Here is a 19073-nt window from a genome sequence, read left to right as displayed (position 1 = left end):
CAAAAGTTCGGTTTGGGTGCCGCGGGTGGTTTGGGGGGGCCCTGATTTTGACCCCCTTGGGGCCCAGACTTCCTTCTGCAATTCCCCCAACCACGTCTTCTGCCAAAGTCCTGTCGTGGCCTAGGCGGGTGGTAAGCGCGCTGAGGCTGAGGACGGAAGGACCTGTGCTGAGTCACCAGGGTGTGCATTCCCAGCGAGCGCATGATCACCCTGTTGTCCTTTAGGCTCTGCAGTCTAGGGTCAGTCTTTTCAGAAAATAGGCCTTGGCCCTCAAAGGGTAAGTCTTGTATAGTCTGTTGTAACTCAGGTGGGAGGCCTGACACCTGAAGCCATGATATTCTCCTCATGGCCACTCCTGAGGCCAGAGTTCTGGCTGCTGAGTCGACCGCGTCCAGTGAGGCTGGAAGAGAGGTTCTTGCCACCTTCTTTCCTTCCTCCAAGAGGGTTGCAAACTCCTGGTGGGAGTCTTGGGGAACTAGCTCCGTGAATTTGCCCACCACCATTCAGATGTTGTAGTTGTATCAGCTAAGTAGGGCTTGCTGGTTCACCACCCTGAGTTGGAGGCCTCCAGCAGAATATACCTTGCGGCCCAATAAGTCCATGCGCCTAGCCTCCTTGGATTTTGGAGCAGGAGTTTGCTGGCCATGGCACTCCCTCTCGTTAACCGATTGCACAACCAGGGAGGAGGGTGCACGTACAGATACTCGACCCTTTCGAGGGTACCATATACTTCCGCTCAACCCCCCTGGCCGTGGGCGGAATAGATGCTGGAGATTGCCAGATGGTATCAGCGTTTGCCTGAATCGTACGAATAAAGGGCAAGGCTATTCTTGTAGGGGCGTCAGCTGATAAAATATCCACCACAGGGTCTTCTATCTCTGGGACCTCCTCCACTTGAAGATTCATATTCTGGCCTACCCTAGATCCTGATGGGCCCTCAGGTCAACTGGGGGAGGGCCGAAGGAGGATGTCGCCGCCACCACCTCATCTGGCGAGGAGGAAGAGGAGAGGCCAGGTACAAGAGGGTCCTGCGTGGGTTCTTGTTCTTGGGCGGTGTCAGGTTCAGGTGGGACCTGAGAGTCTGTCGGTGGAACGGACGCTTCATCCGTACCCGCAGGAGGGGGCGGTTTACAGTCGCCTCTGGCACCCAGTGTTCAAATGGCACGGAGCGTGGTGCTTCTGGGTGCGCACCCTGGGCTTGGTGATACGCCCAAGGTGTCCAGAACGACCACCGATGAGGCCCTTGTTCTTGACCTTGGGTCTCCTGGAAGACTCAGCTGGGCACGTCTGAGTAACGGTCCTGTGCATAGGAAGCACTGTCCGTGTGAGATGACACTGAGGTGTGTCTAGACGGCCAAGGAGGAGCTGAGAAACCCTGAGAAGGGGCCACGTCTCTAGATGATCTCTCTTGGTGTGGCACTGGGGAGTGGTACTGGGTGCCATAACAGTACCGTGAACGAGACCAGGACATGCAACCGCAATGGTGCCGGGAGGTCGACCGGGATCTCGAGGCTCGTTGCCTGGAGCGGCTGCGAGAGCCGCGGTGCCGGGAACGGTGCCGGGCGCTAGATCGGTACCGGGAGTGCCAGGCTGGCGAATGGGACACTGAGTGGTGCCGCGAGTGCGATCAGTACCGTGACGGAGAGCAGTGCCAGGACTGCAAACGGTGTCAGGACCGGGATCGGTGACAGGACTGAGAAGGCCAGTGGGACCGAGATCTTGATCAGTGCCTCTCAGCGGTGCCGACAGAGTGTGGCCTCAGCAGGGCAGGCTTGCCAATAGACTAAATGACCCGCACCGGCGGTGTCAGGGGTTGAGGCAGTGCAGACTTCATCAGTGCAGTCAAATCCCTCACCATGGAAAAGGTCTCAGGCATGGACGGGAGAGTGAGCTCGACCACAGCATGTGCCGGGGAGCTTTCAGGCACCGGACTCGACAGTCCTTGCGGGACCGGAATTGAGGATCCCAAAGCTGGCGGCACCATGGCAGGTGTTGGTGCCAGGCGGTCCGACTTAGGCGGGTGCTCCGACTGTGGTGCAGGTGGCACTGAAGCAGCGGGAGTCTTATGATGCTTCTTGACCTGCGGTGACAGGGAACGGTGCCAAGCCGACATCGGTGCCAGCGACGGTCAGTGCCAAGGGGCCTTAGAGGTACCGGGACAATCCGGACCTGAAAGAGCACTTCTCCCTGATACAGATTGTTCAGCACTTGGTGCCGAGGGCGTTGGACTAAGAGCTGCCTCCATCAGGAGCTGTTTGAGGCGAAAGTCCCGCTCTTTCTCCGTCCTCGGCTTAAAGGCCTTACACATCTGGCACTTATCTGAGAGATGGGATTTCCCAAGGCACTTAAGACAGGAGTTGTGGGGATCTCCCGTTTGCATCAGCTTATGGCAGGCTGAGCGCAGTTTGAAGCCCGGTGACCCGGGCATGAGCCCTGGTACCGGGTGGGGGGAAGGGGCTAATTCCCGATCCCCTAGCAACTATATACACTAAATATATTATAGAAAGAACTAAAATTAACTACAACTATAGAGATTATAACTATATACACAACTATTAACAAGGAACTACGAGCAGTTAGGGAAGTGGAGATCAGCTAAGCCACGCTCCACTGTTCCAACGACCAACACGGGCGGTAAGAAGGAACTGAAGGGCCATTGGGTCGGCACGGGTATATATTCACCGCCATAGTGGCGCCACTCCAGGGGGTGACCCAATCAACCCACCGAGTGTTGCTAAGGTAAAAATCTTTTGGCGAACGTGCACGAAGTGTGCACACACCTAATTGGAATCAATATGAGCAAGCACTAGAAGAAGAATTACAAACAATCGTCGTACATCAGTTCACTTGGCATTTCTCAGCCCTTATTGTGCTCTCTCTCATCAGGTCTCATTTACTCAGACAAGGCAGAAAGTGTTCATAGATCCCATTACATTTTCCCACCCTATTTCCCATTTTGTTTGTTATTTTTTTCCCTTCAGATAACGCTTATTGTGTCAACTGAAAAAAAAAAGAAAGAAACAAATACTCTTTATATTTTGATGAAAATAAGTGACTGTTAGGCCTGGTTTCTCTTCAAAGCAACGCAATATGGAAGAGAAAAATTGTTAGAAAACAGCTTAAATTCCACTGCTTAGAAAATGAAGAGGCCTGGCTAAAGGGAGACAAATTCTACTCTCATATTTGCAGCTCCTAGTGAAGTGTCAAGAGGAGTTTTGTGCTTCTGTGTCAGGGCAGAATTCACATCATAGTGACCTTACCACCAAGTGAAAGCAGTGAGGTCAACATTCTGAGATCTGCTAATTTGTGAAGGGGAAAGAGATTTGTTCAGAAGGAAAGGGTTGTTTGCTGAGAAAGTAGTACAGGAAATATACTGGTAGAAGGGCTAGGGGGCTCTGCATAGAGAGGGTAGAATGGGGTGTTACAGGTATTACATTTTCTAGGAAAGGGAATAGAAAGGGCTAAAGAGATTCAAATATGAATGTAGGAAAAGGTTAAAATTATACTGGCAACCTTAATTTTGGTATTTCCTAACTTTTGGGTGCTTGACTTCATAACTTTAATAACATTTTTAACATAGTTTTATTTATTTGTCATTTGCTCCATTAAAAAAAAAAAAAAAAAAGGAAACTCATAAAAAACCAGAAAGTCCATCACTTGGCATCATATTGACAAGCACAAGGATCACCTGCAGGATAGGAACCTTTAGATTCCGGTGCACAGATCTCTGGCCCTTGAGCTAACAGAGTAATTGACAGCAATACTAGGTTACCATCCCCTGGACCAGCACCAGACACATACTTCACTAGTGTGTTTCAGAGATATTTGATGACAGCAGAGGAATGGTGAGACTCAGGAATCTTGGGTTCCATTTCAGACTCCGGAGAGGAGTGTGCTCTAGTGCAGTGGTTCTCAATCTGTGGTTCCCAGACCCGCTCTAAGCGGTCCATGAAAGACATACTGAGAACTCACTGAACAGAATACAGACACTAGATTTCCAAATGGGTCCACACGGCAAATGAAAAAAGGTTGAGAACCACTGCTCTAGCGGACACAGACACCTCTCCCTATTCCATTCCCTCTGGCCCAAAGCCTGACCGCTTCCACTCCATAACTTTCCAAAGTGTCTCTGTCCCAGTCTTGTATCTTCCCCATTCCTGGCTCCATGTCCCAATCTCTCTCATTGCCTACCAAATCTCAGTCTCCACTCCTCAGGCTTCTCATCTCGGTATCATCAACAGTTCCCCTGTTCTTTTCTCAACTCCTTGATTTTAGTCTCCTTGCATACACAATCCCAGTCTCCCTGCCCCCAGCTCCTTGTCCAATCTGCCTCTTTCTTCCCCAAATCCCTCACTGCCTTCCAGTCCTCCCTCCCCAGGCTGCTCACCCAGTCTCCATCTCACTCTCACCCTCTTCTTTGCTACAGTTTTTGCTTAGTTAGACCCTCTCCTCTTATGCCAGCTCCTTTTCAGAACTGTCTCCCCTCCTCTCAGCCCCTATTTCTTCCCCACACTGGTTTCTAGTCCCAATCTCCTTATCCAGCCAGTACCAGTCTTGCCCCTCCCTCCAGGTCCTCATCCGATCTCAGTGTTACTCTCAGTCAAGGAGGTTCCCAATCCTGCCTCCTCTTTTCATCACTGGCTCCCAGTCACCATTCCCCAACCCTGGCTCCCACTCCCAGTCTCCTTGCCCAGCTAGTATTAGTCCCAGTTTTGATCGCACCCTAGGGTGACCAGAAGCCCCGATTTTATAGGGACAGTCCCGATTTTTGGGTCTTTTTCTTACATGGGATCCTATTACCCCCAACCCCCAACCCAATTTTTCACACTTGCTGTCTGGTCACCCTATCGCACTCTTAAGCACTGAGGATGAAATCTTCAGAGAATTTAGCTGTTAAACTCTAAGAAGTCTCTAGTGAACATATGCAAACCATGATTCTTCAAAGGCTTACAGTTTGGTCAAATTTGGGTGGATTTTCATGAGGGCATAAAAGCCACATCCCTGACTCAGAGGCCACCCCCTGCCAAATTCCAAGTGTGGCATTACACCCCATATTCTTCATAGTAATATTATGATATGATTATCGCATAACTATGATGTATTTTATACAAGATAGGTCATGTACAATATCATTGAAAAGGTTATGATTCACTGAATATGATTATCCTATTTGTATGGATCTATCGTTTTGGTATCTGAAACTAGGAATATTGTCTATGCATCTATTACAAATGTGTTTACACCTGGGGAAGGCCCACTAGACAGAATGTAATCAGTCTAAATGGCTGTCTGGGAACATGTCAATGGACCATTAGGGAGAACAACAGATCTTAGAAGAAGCTAATCTCCCACTGGGGAGCCTTCCTGGAGAGTCTTCCTGAGGATGCTACAAACAGCCTCTGACTCATGGCTGCTATGACACTTTGGGTTCATCTGACCAAGTTACCTGGTACTGGACTCCAGCTTGGAATACCAATGTTTTTCCACTGACCGGGTGTGGGAACCAAGAGGGAAGACAAATAGTTCCTACCATATGCAAAAGCTATTTAAGGCGGAGGGGTGACATCATCATGGTTCTTCACTGACTCCCTGCCCAAAAAGGCTGCTGGAAAGACCTGAGGAGCAAGGAGTGGACTGAGGGAGAAGAGCTGAAAGGAATACCTGGGCTTTAAGCTGCAAGCAAGTGCAGCTTGTCCTCAAGAATCTCTGCAAACTGTCTAAATCAACAATTAGGGTGAGAACTTGCTACTCACATCCAATCTCCTTAGTATATTATGCTTATATTGCGTTTTTGTTTATTTGCTAGTTAATCTGCTTTGATCTGTTTGCTATCCCTTATAATCACTTAAAATCTATCTTTTGTAGTTAATAAACTTGTTTTGTTTTGTCTAAAACTGTCCAGAACAATTCACCTTGACACAGACATCTATCCAACATGGAAAACTTCAGATCAAATGGTTAACATTTGGCAAAGTTCTAAGCAACTGAAAACAGGGTTTTTGTAATGGGAGTTTTGGGCAATCTGAAAAATAGGCACCCTTTACTGGCCACCCTTCTAACTATAATGTGCATGTGTGCATGCATGCATGCATGTAGTATGCCTACAGCAATTTGGGTCTTCATATAATAAATAATGCTAACTCACACTCACAATGCACTAACATGATAAAGACACAGTTAAAGGGAAAGGTTCAAGGAACAGTCACTAGAGGAATGTCAGCTGATTGATTAGGCTAGATTCTTCCTTGGTGTAATTCCATAGTCTGTGGGGTTACACCAGTCCTTTTCCGTGGACCAAGAGGTTGCCCGCATCAGCTCCAGAGTTTTCTCTTCATTCACCATCATAGAGACCAAGATGCTGGCAGTAGCAACATATGAAGAGAGTATTTGAGAGAAAACTGTTAAACCACCACCACAGCAGAATGGAGGGGGGGGAGTCTCTGTCCCCATGAATTTTGGTGTGCGTAATGACTTCAGTCATTTTACTTCAAGGGGAAACATATGTCATCCTCATCACCATTGAATAACCTGAGAGCCCAACAGACCCGTTTCCTAATTAGACAAAAGGCTAAACTAACTTGATTCCTACCAGATAAATCCTGTGTGGCTTTTCTTGCATATCCACCTTCATTAATTTGAGCAGGGCACAGCATGTCCTGCTTGACTAAAATGCCTGCTACAGCAGCCCCTCTGTTCCTCCACAAACACAAAGACTAATTCACTGCACTGGAGGGAGAAAAAACCTGTTCATCTAGTCATGTTCATAAAAAAGTCTTACCCTGAGCATACACCCAAAACTGCACCACTGCTGCTAATGTATATATGACAAACATATACAGGTCTGGGATTTACAGTCAACAAATAGCAATATAAACAACCACCAGGGAATGTATAAACACTCGGAGGAACATAAACGCTCAGCCTGGCTGCACCACACACAGGGTGTTTATTTATCTCAGTTGCATTTGATCAATGGGAGAAGACATTCAAAACAACTTTTTAAACAAAGTGTCACTTTGTGTTAGTTTATGCCAGTGGGGCTTCTTCCAACTATTTGTGTCATAATAAGATGTGTATGTGTTAAGATATTTTTCTTCTTCTTTTACTCCTGTCATGGCAACTGGGTATGAGAGAACAGAAGAGGAAAAAGGCTGCTAGTGTAATCCAGTTACTGATCTAACATTCACAATCTCCCCAGCCCAAAAGGAAGTGTACATTCTTACCCTGAATGCATGTTAGTAACTTACAATTGCCAGTCTGATCACCTACAGTTTTTTCTTCATTAATCCCCTATTGCGGCCCAATCTCGTGTGGGCCACTGAGCACACACAGCTCCTGCTGAGGTGAACGGCAGTTGAGGGTGCTTTGTACCTCTGAATAAACACACCCTCAAGGAAATCCAAAAGCACTTTTACAATGCTGACATTCTGCTACTGAGACTTAAAAGATCCCAGCTCAGACCAGAACCCACTTCTCAAACCACAGGAGGCCTAGGATTCTTTGTTTATGCTTTTTTCTAACCCTTTAGGCCAGTACCAAGCTAACTGAGTTTTATTCCTCTTAAATTTTTTGGAAGAATTTACCTAATCTGTTTGTGTGTTTTTATTGTGAATTTACTATAACTGCCTTCAGAATTGCAGTAATGTCACTTAACACTTATAACTGCCTACAATACAATGCACTTATATATTTGATTTCATCCAAGGATATCAAAGTGCCTGAGAAACAATGAGGTAAGCCTCCTCCATCCCCATTCCCTCCTCCCTTCCCATGAAGTCAGTCAGAATCACTATCCCTATTCTACAGATGGGGAAACTGAGGTAAAGAGAGAGGACGTGACTTGTCCAAGGTCACAGAAAGGGAATCAAACACACCTCTCCTGGCTTCTAGTCCCCCACCTGAGTCAGAGAGCAACCTTCTGAACTAGTGGAATGCAACAGATGTCAGGATCGTGTCTCAGGAGGGTTTAGATTTTAGAATGTAATGTGCAGACATGGCAGTATATGGATTATATTAATGGTGTCAAAGTACACAGCAAATCTTAGGTTAGAGGTGGTGAAGACCACTCACAAAATAACAAAACCTTTCACTATTTTCTTTATAAGAATAAAAGACGAATTTGTAAAGATCTGAGTGAAAACTAGGGATACAGCTAAAATATAACCTTAACTTTCAAACTCCCTCCCTGCCCATATAGCATAAACAGCCAATTAACAATAGAAAGGTAAACAGATAATTCAGTATATATGGCCACCTTTCTTCCTAATGTACAGCACCCAAGTGAGCATCTGTCTCCTCTGAAGCTGCATGATGCCAATGGCTTCACAAGACCAAATCTTTTTTTTCTATTGTGGTTGACTACATACACTCTCCCATTGTGTCTCATCAAAGAGCTGACGAGGGAGGAGTGGAATGCATATAGTCTCCAACGCTTGGGAAAATCCAGCAGCCTGTAAATCTAAGCGAAGATTAAACCTTTCTGACATGCTAAATATGGGATTCAAAGACAGCAGTGAACCGAGATAGCTATTTCCTGACCAGTTCAACTTTACTTGAAGAGCCTCCTGCACTTACTGTATCTATCCCAGGCACCCAGTTATCACATCAGCATTAGATTTTTCTATTTACCAGTGATTGGAATATATTTAATTGCTGTAGAAACCCAATGTCACTAGATTAAGCATTTGCTAAATACCATGGGAAAATCCATCCAGAATTAGGAGGTCGTTTTTTTGGCAAGGGAGAGTTTTGCCCGTAAGTAGATACTGAAATCCAAATTTGAAGGGCCACTGTTTCACAGACGAAGTGTCTCAGTTTAATTATTCATAAAGATGCAAGCTAATTCCTTATCTAACTTCTATGCTAGGCTAGCTGCTTTGTCTCATGCAAACAGTGTGTACACAATTCCGTCACTGTCATTACCAATATTTATGCTTGGCGGCTATAATATTGCTGTTTTCTGTGTATCAATATGCTTAATATACAATTCCCACTAGGGGCTATGTAATCTCTAAAGCACATTAATATAAATACTATTGAAAAGAAAGTCATTGTGTGTGAAGTTGCTATAATTGCTCATTTAATGCAGGTAATACAAAAACCATCTGAAGTAAGAGGCCAACCAGAAACCCAAACAAGCATTCTGGTGACCATGATATGAAGTCAATTCTGATAGCTTCTTGGACTAGGAAGAAAGTTTGTTTCCATCTCTGAAAAATATTTGCTACCTGCACAGGATGCTGAGTGCACCTATCTAGCTCTGGACAACTAGCAGGCCTCCTGGGGCAACAATTAGTATCACATCAGATCACAGTAACCATGCATCTACAGCATGCTGACAAATTCAGTGGATTCATTTCATATCCACCAAACATAGATTTGCTTGCACAGATGAGTTATGCAGGATGGAAGTAAACATTCCTGGTTACTAGAATCCTCCCACCAGTTGTAGTCTATTTTGGGTTGGCTAGTAAAAGAAATTTATTTTGGTTGGTTTTGCTTTGCAGCAGTCTTTTCCAGGACCACTTTACAATTTAAACATTAGAGTAGTGGGGAAATATTTTAATTCACTTAGTGTCAACCAACTTATATAGTTGAAGGATGCCCAAGTACATGGTTCTTAGGGAGTGGAGGGGAGAGGGGGAGTATTAAAGTGACATAGGACGTGCAAGCAAGTACCAAAGCTACTGCTAACAAATAAAACAATGGCAGAATACATGTACTCAGCCTGTGGAATTCACTTCCTCAAACTCACATGGCCAAAATCAGGCGTGGTGCAAGTATTGTTTCCACTGCAGCAGCACCTAGATATTACAGTGACCAGTGCTCTAAAAGGGACTGAGCTAAGTCCCACTGAAGTCCATGAGTCTCTTTCCATTATCTTCAGTGGGCCCTGAATACTTAAAACAATGGAATAATGAAAGTTTATGCTTCAGGCCATTTGTTCATTGCTACTGGGGTCAGGAAGGAATTCTTCCCTTCATGTACAGTATTTGCACAAGTGGGTGAGTGCAGTAAGGACTTTTTCACTTTCTTCTGTAACATCAAGCATAGGCCTTTTTTGGAGTCAAGATACAAGACCTGATGTAACATTGGTCTAAATGTTATATTGATTCTTATGCTCCTAAGGTTAGAGGAAATGCACATGTGAGCAAGAAAGAAATAGAATGCATACATGTAAACGTAAGCCCAGCCACTGGTCAGCAGACCCTTCTCTCTTCATGTGAAGATTGTTTCCTTAAGATGGTAATAGTTCCATTGAGTGATGTTCACTAGCTATCAAGAAGGCAACACATGTTCTTTTTCAAATATTAGTTTCAGCTACAAATTACTGATGTTACTTCCTGTCCTGAATGTACTTGATAATTTGGCACTACTCCTAATAAGCAGCCATTTACAATAGTTAATTTCAAGCATAACTTCCTGTGTATTGCTGCCTACTAAATTCAAGTACTGAATTTATTACAATACAGTCATTTTTTGTTTTAATGATTCCAGAACATCTTCAAGGCATTTCCCAAAATATGACAGAAGCAAGTACTCTCCACTCTGGGTGTGCCATTTCTTAGACAAACAGTAAAAAATAATTCCTATTCCCCACATGCCGGCAGTAAAATATATTCAGATAAAAGATACTGAGAAGAAATTAGCTAATCATCAACCACCACAAAATGGACAAGTTGGACCAACAATAAATTGTGAGAACCAGAGAAGAGCTTACTGGTTCATAAAAAATTCTGCTTTACCCAAAATGTGTAACTAGCATGAGATTGCAGACTAAGAAGGGCAGCGTGGAGCAAGATCCCTTGTTAAGACTTGCCTGAAGAATGTCTACTTGTGGATCGGTTACTTAATGAAATTCATTGTGAGCACTCATCTGATAATCTCCTAACACAAATTTTTCTTTGTTGATCATATATTATGTTCCCTCTACCTCCCAAGACTCATTATCTGCATTCCGAGTGCAAGCGCTCCAAAGATGGTTCTCTTTGTTAGATTAGGGCAGACTTCCTTAATATTTTCAGCTTTCTTGATTACACACCCCTCTCCATCAAGTGGCAGCCACTTGGACTCCAACCCTCCAACGAAAATTTGCCTGATAAGATTGTCTCACATGTGACACCTGCTACAATACCTCTCTCAAGCCATATTTGAACAAAAAAACTTCAGAAACAGACTTCAAAGAGAAACTGCAAAACTAAAATTCATTTGCAAATTTAACACTGTTAATTTGGGCTTGAATAGGGACTGGGAGTGGCTGGCTCATTACAAAAGCAACGTTGCCTTTCCTGGAATTGACACCTCCTCATCAATTATTGGGAGTGGACTACATCCACCCTGATCGAATTGGCCCTGCCAACACTGGTTCTCCACTTGTGAGGTAACTCCCTTCTCTTCATGTGTCAGTATAATAATGCCTGCATCTGTAATTTTCACTCCAATAATCTGAAGAAGTGAGGTTTCTTACCCACGAAAGTTTATGCCCAAATAAATCTGTTAGTCTTTCAGGTGCCAGCGGACTCCTTGTTTTTCTCTCTACTGTGTTTGTCCAAGTCACTTCACTCAAAGTCTAACAAATGCCCAACACCAGGCAGTATGACAAACAAAAAATCTGCCTTGCTGTGAGAGAAGACATTACCTTTCCAGAACCACCATCATCAGGGCTCTTTCCTGCCTTCTTTATTTTTTAATGGAGGTGAAACCCCCCTGTCATCTCACCTACTCCTCTATTAATAAGGAATGACTGCCGTGACTACCCCCATCTAGGAGCACCATTCACCACCAGCACCTCTGCTCTCCTCATGTGCTTAGAGAACAACTGATTAGCTCTTTGCATAATTAACCTGATTAGCACTGTGCATAATCAAACTGATTAGCACTTTGCATAATTAAAAAGAAATAATAATAATAATAACAATAATAAGCACTAGGTAATATCAAAAGCTGTTAGTCCCACAGCCTGTTTGTTAGTGCCAGAATTAGTTTAGTGCAGCATATTTTATTAGATAGATAGATAGATAGATACTGGTTATGCCTCTGATCATATCCATTGTTGAAGGATACTTGAATAGATGAACCATTGGTCCGATTCAGTATAGCATTTCTATTACATGCCTATGTTATCGAGTCTATATATCTAGCTTTCTATCGTAGGTAGTTATATGGTCTCCATTATCATAATATCTGAGTACCTCACAATCTTTACTGGTTTTGCCCTCACAACATTGCTGCGAGATAGGAAAGTGCTATTATCCCATTTCTGTAGATGGGGAACTGTGGCACAGAGTGGCTAAATGACTTACCGAAGGTCACACAGGAAGTCTGTGGTGGACCCGGGTCTTCCAAGTCCCAAGCTAGTACCCTAACCACTGGACAATCCTTCTTCTCCCACTGGACCACTTTTATTGCCTGCATGGACTGGTTACCTAAGCAATTGACCTTCCACAACCATGTTTTGGGAAGAAAGGAAACCATGGCCCTGAGTGCAGCCATGTGAAATAGCTTCTGTTTCTGTTCCAATTCAAATCCTCTGATTTTCATTTTGGGTTTCAGATTTGCACAAACCCTCAAAACGCTAAAGAATCTGTTAAATTTTGACTGGTTTGGTTCAAAACTGTGTGAAACCATGTACTTTTCCATGGTTTCTGCCTAAATCTTAAACAGGCCCAAATTCCCCGGGATACACAATGCAAGATGCCCTAGAACATTTACAAAAGTATCCCCACAGTTCTAGTACTGGGACTTTCCCTCAGGAAATAAAGGGAAAACTATGGGAGAAAGGAGCAATAAAAGGGAACTTAAAGTAATTAAATTAAAATATATTTCCCAGCCATGGAGGCCTTTCTATTACCATAAGAAAAGGAACCCAAATTAACAGTGAGTGGTCTCCAGAGCCATCACCCATTTCTGAAGTTGTTTAGCTTCAGAAGAAAAGTGTTGTTGCAGAGATTATTCAAGTCCAAATGTTCCTGGGGAAGGTAGTTCCAGTAATTCTGGGAAGGAGGCCAATCCCTTTGGCTATATATGTAAATATTTGAAAAACATTATTTTTATATACATATATTTTATACAATATACATATATGTCTTTACACTTCCAGCCTTGCAAAATTGCTATGAAAAAATGTACCACTTCAAGCACAAATATCTACTAACCACAACCATGATAAATGACAAAAAAAAATAAAAAATAAATAATGCTCTCCCACCAGTTAAGTTAGGTGTCTTAGACACAAAGGCTCCAACTCTAAAAGCTGTTCTGCTCCTTGGGTTTCAATGATACGCAGGTCAGAGGAAGCTACAGAAACCTCTAAAACCGATAAGAAATAGCCTTTCTATTCCTAACAAAGGCATGAACGTAAGGTCCATTACTTAAGAATTTTCTAAGTCTAAACAATATTTCTGTGTTCTATCCACAAAATGGTAATCTCCCACTTTCAATGGTATAAAGCGCCCACTTCCTAGGATTTTAGGACACTGAGATACCAGACTTAAAAACTGACTTCTGTATTAACAGAAAAATCACTGGCCCAAGATTGAATCTTGTGCATCCTACAAGCAGTGGTAATTTAGTGGGAAATTCTACATTTGAGGGAGAGAAGAGAAACATTTCTGTGGGAGGCTGATTTTAATTAATTAATTAAATGGTGGATGCTTGATGCTGCTTGGGAGTTGGGACACTGGAAAAAATCCTTGGGACATAGATTAGTGGGGAGAGTGCAGGAGAGGCAGTCAAAAGTGATGATAAATAAGTTAATCCATGCCTCTGGAACTTATCACATGGCTATCACCTGCACATATGTGGCATACAGAAACATACACTAATAATTATATCTCCTTCTCCTCCCCTAGACATACAAACACACTTAAATCATTTCATAAATATATACATAGAGAGCTTGATGAAATTCTTGGACAAATAGTTTATTAGAAGAAAAATGCAGTTTCAGTCTAACTAAAACTATACATGCATTTGAGATTAATATTTTTGACCATTCACAAAATCGCCAGAAGAGAAGAAAGTGGCACCACTGCCCACCTGCCTTTATAAGTTTTAGCTCAGTGTTTTGGTCATTCATCTGGGATGTGGGAGATGCAGGTTCAAATCACAGCAGTGGAATTGAGCTGAAACAGACTTTCTAAATTCACCAAAAATTCCAACAAATTTCAGATTCGGTTTGACCTGAATCAATTATTTTTTTCAGAACTGCCACTGATCTGAAACATCAATTATTCACTCCGCTCTATATATACCCACATATATATACACATATATACACACACACACTAATACATATGTTTTAATCTGTACCCACATATCTATAGATATATCTATCTATCTCCTACGTGGAGGTAATATAAATATTTCACAAATATATTATATATAATGCTATTTCTGTTAAATATTTATATCACTGCCACATGTAGGGGTATTTATATGTTTTAACATATACACATAAAATGTGCAAGTTTGTACATATGTGTAATCTTTGTCTCTCTCTCTCACACACACACACACACACTCACTCACAAATGGAAAGACCAAGAGTAGACCAGACCTTTCATAAAATATTTTAATAGTTTTTTTAGAAATCTTCACCCAAAGTTTGAGGGGTTTCTTTTCTTTTCTTGCTATCTTACATTTTCTGCTACAAAATACACCTGCTTTCTTTTTTTTCTTCCCCCCCAAACTAAATATTTCTTCCATCTAATGACTCTCTTTATTAGACAGCATCTAATTTGCATACATTTACATACAATTTAACTGCTAGCTTGTGAGAACAAAGAAACGGCTCTGTATTATACTGAAGGACAATACTCAGAAAAGGAAGATATAAAAAACAGCTAGCTCAGTGGCTGTGTATTCCCTTTGTTTCAGAAATACTAGGATTTTTAAACACACCACTTAAAGGGTGAAAAAGATTATTTCATCAAACAATGAAAAAAGATACAGTGCAGCTCCCTTTTAACACATTTTCTCTCTGGCCTGGTAATGGGATTTAAGGGTCCAAGATTTCTTTGCTTTCCACTGTTTCCTTTATAGAATCGGATAGATTTATTTCTGTCACACATTTTAGTTCATATGTTATTCTTATAACAATCTCCACTGAAGCTCAGCTCCAATGCTAATTCAGTACCACTTTTTCCTTAGAGTCAGACTGGGATATGACCAAATGATCTTTGATTGGCATCAAGTACTCTGCCCTCAATGCCCAGCACTAATAGATTTTATAGAAAGGCTGCCAGGATTTTACCCTATGGCAACAAGTATAGAGATAATGGAAACTTACCATGTAGCTGACCGGGAATCAACAGGAAGGGAAGCAGGGCTGAGCTCCACTTGTGAGAACAGGGAGGGACTGTGGTCAGAGTAAATGCAGGAGGTAAAGGAGAAGTCAAGCCCTCTAGTTCCCTAGAAGAAGCGGAGGAAAGAATTTTAAGACCTCATATAAGAGAAGTCTTTCGAGAAAAAAGATGGAGATTCCTGTCCATATCCCACCCAAACAAAATATACACCATCCAAGGCATTCCCTCCAAATCTTCACACTGGAAGGTCCAAGTACACTGATTGGTTCAATTCCAATCCACATGTAAATGTCACTAAAGAACCTCATTAAAGGAGCGGGCAAAGTACATGGCTAGGTGTGTACTGATCACCCCAATGTCCCCTCGGGTGTGTTCAGCCCCTTGAGAAGCCCAGGTATGGAATCCGTCCTGCAGTTTGTTACTGCATTATGTCATAGTTGTTGGCTTTATTTCCTAAATCACTCCAGCCTCTCCTGCCTTTGACCTCTTCTCTTTGCTCAAAGGTGAAATTCTAGAATTTTCATTTTAAAAAGAGCATGGCATGTGGTCACTGACTAGGAAAAAAATTCTCTAGTCATTTTGCGGCAAGTGAATGATCACAAGGGCGTGATCCTACAGAAATGTGTAGCACTTTCTAGTGTGAGTAGATCCATTAAAGTCAATGGGATGGGACTACTCATGCTAAGGAACATTATGGCCAGTAGTAATTGTTTTCAAATCAGGCCCAAGATTTGAAATCCTCATTGATCATTTGGGCTGCTCAGTTTCTCCTACCCATATGTGACAGAGTACAGAAGCTTTACGTCATTAACATGACGAAAGGGGATCACTCCCTGGTCAGACCTTGCAGAGGTGTATGGTGCAGGTACTAACAACAAGGCAAGTCTGAGGACTGAAGACCCAAATCAGGATCTCAGAGAGCGTACAGGAATTCTTTTTGTTCTGACTATCCCTTGCTGTGCCTCACTGGAGCTCTAGGCACATTACAAAATATTTACAAATATATACCTTTAATTAATGCTCATTGCAATTTTTCAACATTTTGAAAAATCTGATTTTTAAAAGAATTCAAATGGGGGGAATTCTCCCCTCCCATAGCTATTTTTAATATATTTTCCAATCACCTCTGCTTTAAATATAGATATATCTCAACCAAACCTAATCTGCCTCCCCCTCCCAAAAAAAAAACACTCTTAAAAAGCAGTCTTTGCATCCCTTCCCCTCTCCTGCTTGAGAAAACATGTGAGTCTTGCAGTGTGTCCTGAAGTTTACCAAAAGCTGAAGTTTGCCAGACGCTGAGAATGGGCAACAAGGAATAGATCACTTGATGATTATCTGTTCTGTTCATCCCCCTGGGGAACCTGGCATTGGCCACTGTCTGAAGACAGGCTACTAGGCTAGACGGACCTTTGTTCTGACCCAGTGTGGCCGTTCTTATGTTCTTAAAACCTGGTTGTGGCATAGTAAGGGAAAAAGGAAGTTCCAAAGCTACGGATCCCTTATAGATCATACCATATCTGCAGCCCCCTATTGTTAAAGCCTTTGGGTTATTAGTTTGAGTGTCTTGGAGGGTTGTGGCTGCCATGGTATCACCCAGGAAGAAAGGATCCTATGAGATAGTTGGGATCCAAGTTATTTAGGGTTTTACAGGTCAAAGTCAACTCTTTAAACTTTAACTGAAAATCAGATGACAGGCCGTACAGCTCATGCAGAAGAAATGCAATATGGTTTTGATGAGACATTCCAGTTAACAGGCGCATTACCACAATTGCCACATAACACATTGAATTAGACTCAAATAACGTCCAATACAATAATCCTATCTTGAGGAGATAAAACACTAAGTCCCAAAATGAAAGGATGCAACGCTCTTGCCAAGAGCAAATGACAAAAATCATGATTAGCAATCACTACTACCTGAACATCCAGAATCACCTGAAAACCAGCCCAACCCTCGGGAAATGTGCTTAGAAACAAACAGCAGGAAAATGTCAAATATTATGCAGTTATAATACTGAGTACTTGCTCTGGCTATTTCCCCAACACTATACGCACTACCTCTTGCTTGGAGCGAGTGTCAGCTAGCTAGCACTCTTACATGCCACCATCTCTGTTGAACACTGAGCAAGTCACCTCACAATGCTGGTAAAAGTGAAAGGGATGGGAAAACAACATTGGATATCAACTGCATCCAAAAAACAATCCAACCCAAACCTTCTCACTAATCCATTTTTTTTGCCCCATATACATGTAAAACAATAGAGATGACAAAATAAAACCCCACAAATCTTCTATGAGAATGCCCTCAGGGAAAATAAGCAATCATCCAACACTACTCCATGGGATTTCTCGGAAAAAAATAACAGAATCTCTCATGAGCTACCCCACCAACACAGCAGCCACAGATGAATCACCATCAGTGGTACAGAAGGCAGCTGACAGAGCTAAAAGAGTCAATACGGACACCTCATCTTCAGCTATTTTCAGCAGAAGATCAACAACCAACATGACCAAAGTCATTGCTATACTACTTTCACAGCTAAATCAGTTCTAACGGGGTCAAAAATACCAGAGAACTCTAGATACTTTACAGTACTACAAAAGTTGTTTCACCATAATCTCCTAAATAATCTCCCTTCAAGGGCCTGGAGTAGATGACCTATTAAGGTCCCTTCCAGTCCTACATTTCTATAATTTCTATGATGCAAAGGTAGTTTGGATACCTTGTTTGGGAAGTGCAACATTAACTGCATTTCTTAGGTTACTAGCACTTGAAGGGGTCTTTTTTGTTTTATGCTCTGACATTTTTGGCAGGCAATATGCCTTAAAACCAATGATATGGGCCTGAAACTTTAACTTCACTTTAACAATGATTTTTGCATGGTAGATAAAGGTTAAAATCATGTTTGGTTAATTAGGATTATTTTGATGTATTTTTCCTGTATACACAAAGGTCTGATTCTCCTCCTTTACTGTTATAAATCCAGAGTAATAACACTGAAATCAACTGTGCAACCGGTGTAAGCAAGAGGAGAATCAAGTGCAAAACGTTTTTGCTTCTTATATAATGTGCACATAAATTAACACTTGGCTTTATAAACCTCTAGGTTTGGTGTTTTGTTTTTGTTTTTTCATTTTTGTTTTTTTCTACACAACTGTTTTATTACATTTTAGATTAGATTTTACAAGTGGAATTATCAAAAGCAGCAGTGGCCTTACTCTCATTCTACTTAAGTCAATGTTAAAATTCCACTTGACTTAAGTAGAAAGAGAGTTAAGTCAACTTTCAAAATTAATAGGCATTAGATTTAAAACAAACCAAAGAAGTACTTCTTCACACCACGCACAGTCAATCTGTGGAACTCTTCGCTAGGGGATGTTGTGAAGGCCAAAAGCATAACAGGATTCAAAAAAGCATTAGATAAATTCTTGGAGGATAGGTTCATCAACAACTATTAGCCAAGATGGTCGAGCACCACCCCATGCTCTGGATGTTCCTAAACCTCTGACTTCCAGAAGCTGGGACTGGATGACGGGATGGATCACTTGATAAATTGCCCTATTCTGTTCATTCCCTCCGAAGCATCTGGCACCAACCACTGTTAGAAGGTAGGATACTGGGCTAGATGGATCATTGGTCTGACCCAGTCTGGCCGTTCTTATGTTCTTAGGTATTTTTAAAACTCCCTACTCATGCATCCAGTAAATTTCCATCATTTTGGGTCTGCTTTTTGTAGCTACAGTGGTAGCACTTATAGCTTTGTCCAT

The 19073-nt window shown here is 42.4% G+C and overlaps 1 protein-coding gene across 9 annotated transcripts in view; it reads right to left on the bottom strand.

Annotated features, from left to right (window-relative positions):
- ZBTB20 (zinc finger and BTB domain containing 20) overlaps positions 1-19073 on the bottom strand; it is a 644993-nt gene that overhangs the window by 505129 nt on the left and 120791 nt on the right. For all 9 annotated transcript variants that reach the window (XM_075072201.1, XM_075072197.1, XM_075072200.1 and 6 more), the window contains one exon: positions 15290-15411. The gene's annotated coding sequence lies outside the window, so the exon portion shown is untranslated. The remainder of the gene's footprint in view (positions 1-15289; positions 15412-19073) is intronic.

The sequence above is a fragment of the Chelonoidis abingdonii genome, chromosome 1 (assembly GCF_003597395.2).
Source record: "Chelonoidis abingdonii isolate Lonesome George chromosome 1, CheloAbing_2.0, whole genome shotgun sequence".
Lineage (NCBI taxonomy): Eukaryota > Metazoa > Chordata > Testudines > Testudinidae > Chelonoidis > Chelonoidis abingdonii.
Note: the sequence above shows the minus strand (reverse complement) of the source record. Positions and strands in the feature narration are given on the sequence as shown.